Below are 3,632 nucleotides of genomic sequence, written 5' to 3'. Positions count from 1 at the left end.
AGACTGAAAGCTCCTTTTTTATGGTATTTGTTAAGGGATTATGGCAGGCACTGTTCTAGCACTGAGGTAGATACAAAATAATCAGATCAGACACTGTCCATGTCCCACATGGGGCTCACAGTCTTAATCCCCATTTTAAAGATGGGGTAACTAAGGTCCAGAGAAGTTAAGTGACTTGCCCGAGGTCACACAGTAGACAAGGGCAGGCAGGGCTCATGCCTCCAACTATTGTGTAATGTACTTCCAAGTGCTTAGTACAGTGCTTTACATCACAGTAAGTGCTTGATATATATACTGTTGATTGATTTTTTTAGGGTATTTGTTAAGTCCTTACTATACATCAAACCTTCTAAGAGCTAGGGTCAATACAAGTTAATTAAGTTAGATACAGTCCCTGTCCCACATGCTCATAGTCTAACTATGAAGGAAAACAGGTATTTAATCCTCATTTTACAGTTGAGGAAATTGAGGCACAGAAAAGTTAAATGACTTGCCCAAGTTTACCCAGCAAACACTTGGCAGAGCTGAGACTAGAACTCAGGTCCTCTGACTTCCAAGTCTGTGCGCTTTTCATTAGGCCATATTCTTTGATTTACTGATTTGCTGTCTTTCAGGTCTTTGTCAGGGAAGGAAACGGGAAGCAGCCAGTAATTATTATTCGTGCTGACTGAAACGACAGATATTGGCTCCGGGGAAGCCCAGGGCTAACGAGAAGCACCAATCAATGCCAGCGTGCAAATGAGCTGTTGCCAGGACAGGGCCCTGGGGGTGGAAATGGGGAGGGGGAGAAAAGTATTTCATGAGACATAAATGCAGCAGCTCAGACAAAAAGAAGATTGTACCATTCTGGTCTCAGATAAGAAAGATGGTGTTCATTCATTCATTCAATAGTATTTATTGAGTGCTTACTATGTGCAGAACACTGTACTAAGCGCTTGGAATGAACAAGTCGGCAATAGATACAGTCCCTGCCGTTTGACGGGCTTACAGTCTAATCGGGGGAGACGGACAGACAAGAACCATGGCAATAAATAGAGTCAAGGGGAAGAACATCTCGTAAAAACAATGGCAACTAAATAGAATCAAGGCGATGTACATTTCATTAACAAAATAAATAGGGTAATGAAAATATATACAGTTGAGCAGATGAGTACAGTGCTGAGGGGATGGGAAGGGAGAGGGGGAGGAGCAGGTAAATGGGGGGAAAAGAGGGTTAAGCTGCAGAGAGGTGAAGGGGGGGTGGTAGAGGGAGTAGAGGGAGAAGGGGAGCTCAGTCTGGGAAGGCCTCTTGGAGGAGGTGAGTTTTAAGTAGGGTTTTGAAGAGGGGAAGAGAATTAGTTTGGCGGAGGTGAGGAGGGAGGGCGTTCCAGGACCACGGGAGGACGTGGCCCAGGGGTCGACGGCGGGATAGGCGAGACCGAGGGACAGTGAGGAGGTGGGCGGCAGAGGAGCGGAGCGTGCGGGGTGGGCAGTAGAAAGAGAGAAGGGAGGAGAGGTAGGAAGGGGCAAGGTGATGTAGAGCTTTGAAGCCTAGAGTGAGGAGTTTTTGTTTGGCGCGGAGGTTGATAGGCAACCACTGGAGTTGTTTAAGAAGGGGAGTGACATGCCCAGATCGTTTCTGCAGGAAGATGAGCCGGGCAGCAGAGTGAAGAATAGACTGGAGCGGGGCGAGAGAGGAGGAAGGGAGATCAGAGAGAAGGCTGACACAGTAGTCTAGCCGGGATATAACGAGAGCCCGTAGCAGTAAGGTAGCCGTTTGGGTGAAGAGGAAAGGGCGGATCTTGGCGATATTGTAAAGGTGAAACCAGCAGGTCTTGGTAACGGATAGGATGTGTGGGGTGAACGAGAGAGATGAGTCAAGGATGACACCGAGATTGCGGTGTTCAACCCCATTATTGTTGTATAGAAGAAAAGATCTTCTATGGTGGCTGGTGGACTCTATCCTTGTTCCTGACAAAGAGCAGGTTCCTTCTACACCCTTCATTTGAGCTAATTTGGAACTGATAAACTGTTTCCATTCATGAGGTGGGCTTGTCTCATCTTGTCTTATGTTGTCAAGTCATTTTCGACCCATAACAACTCCATGGATTCATCTTTCCCAGAGTGTCCCGCCTCCATCTGCAATCATTCTGGTAGTTTATCCATAGAGTTTTCTTGGTAAAAATACAGAGGTTGTTTCCCATTGCCATCTTCTATGCAGTAAACTTTAGTCTCTGCCATGGACTCTCTCCTATGCCACTGCTGCCCAGCACAGGTGAATTTTGACTTGTAGCATACTGCCTTCCACTTGCTATCTGCTGCCCAAGCAAGGAGTGGAATGGGTATGCCTCTGCCTGACTCTCCCTCCCTTAGTCAAGACTGGTAGAGTACTGGAAACTCTCCAGGTGTGATCCTGAGAGGGAAGGTAGACTTAAGACCAATCTCCCTTCACAGTGGATCAAGCAGCAGTGGTGGAGATGGGGGAAGAATAGGAGGGATGCAGTCAGTTGTCACTGGGGCTGTTGCTAGCCACTGGGTCTCCTTTCATGACTTTGCAGCTGAGACATACTTGTCTTGTGGGAAGCTGGCAAGTATGACAAAAGTTGACATGTGTGAGGAGGGAATCAAACCCTTGGTTCTCTTAATAGCTGCAGCCCTTTGGACGTAACAAGAATATCAGTTGTACTTCCAAGGGAGTGTAAAAATAGTTTAGTTCCCACCTTTCTGTGATAGAGGGTTGTATCACCATAGATGCTTGGGAGGAAATGCTTTTTCTGGGTCTCTAACTCAGAGACCTAATTCTGCATAAATGCCAGCAGACATCAACTCAAATTCCAGTTTCTCCAGAACCACTTTTTCACTAAGACAGAAATGTACTAAGCTTTACCCTAGGTGTGGCCAAGGGGAAGGAGATAGTAACCCCTAACAAGTGCTAAATTAGATGGAGGAGAGGCTTACTGCTACCTTGAAGACATGTTTCTTGAACCTGTGGGATTTATTTAGAGGGTTTCCTCATGTTCTTTGGTAGTGTATTTTTAAAATTTATATTAATGTCTGTCTTCTCCTCTAGACTGTAAGCTCCTTGAGGGATGAGAATGTGTCTACTATCTCTGTTCCATTGTACTCTCCCAGTAGTACAGTACTGCACACAGTAAGTGATCAATAAAAATCAGTTTGAAATACCATTGATTTATTTTCTCATTTCAGAGTCACTGCCCAGGCAGCAGTGAACCTCAATTTCCTGAAGTGCCAAGCCAGGTTGGATTGTTTCTGCCTGTCTCATTTCCCTCTGTGCCCTTCAGGGGTAGATTTGATAGAAGAAATCCAACCTTTCTATTTCTTTCCAGCTGATGACACTTTTTGTGCTTCCCTCAGGAGGCCTTTTCATCCTCCATCCTCTTCACCCCAGATAATGTATGTCAAAAGTTGTATTTTTTTTAGAAAAATGGTATTTCCTAAGTGCTATGTGCCAGGCACTGCACTAAGCTTTGGGGTAAATACAGATAACTGGATTGGACACAGTCCATATCTCACATAGGGTTCACAGTCTAAATCACAATTTTACAGATGAGGTTACTGAGTCACAGAGAAGTGAAGTGACTTGCCCAAGATAGAGCAGACAGTTGGCAGAACTGGGCTTAGAACCCAGGTCC

The 3,632-nt window shown here is 45.6% G+C and overlaps 1 non-coding gene across 1 annotated transcript; it reads right to left on the bottom strand.

Moving 5' to 3' along the window:
• Positions 1–2,264: 2,264 nt before the first annotated feature.
• LOC114812649 lies at positions 2,265–2,402 on the bottom strand. The gene has a single exon (XR_003760300.1). It is a non-coding gene; the product is annotated as a small nucleolar RNA SNORA7 (small nucleolar RNA).
• Positions 2,403–3,632: the final 1,230 nt, after the last annotated feature.

The sequence above is a fragment of the Ornithorhynchus anatinus genome, chromosome 5 (assembly GCF_004115215.2).
Source record: "Ornithorhynchus anatinus isolate Pmale09 chromosome 5, mOrnAna1.pri.v4, whole genome shotgun sequence".
Lineage (NCBI taxonomy): Eukaryota > Metazoa > Chordata > Mammalia > Monotremata > Ornithorhynchidae > Ornithorhynchus > Ornithorhynchus anatinus.
This window is presented reverse-complemented; position numbering and strand designations above follow the sequence as displayed.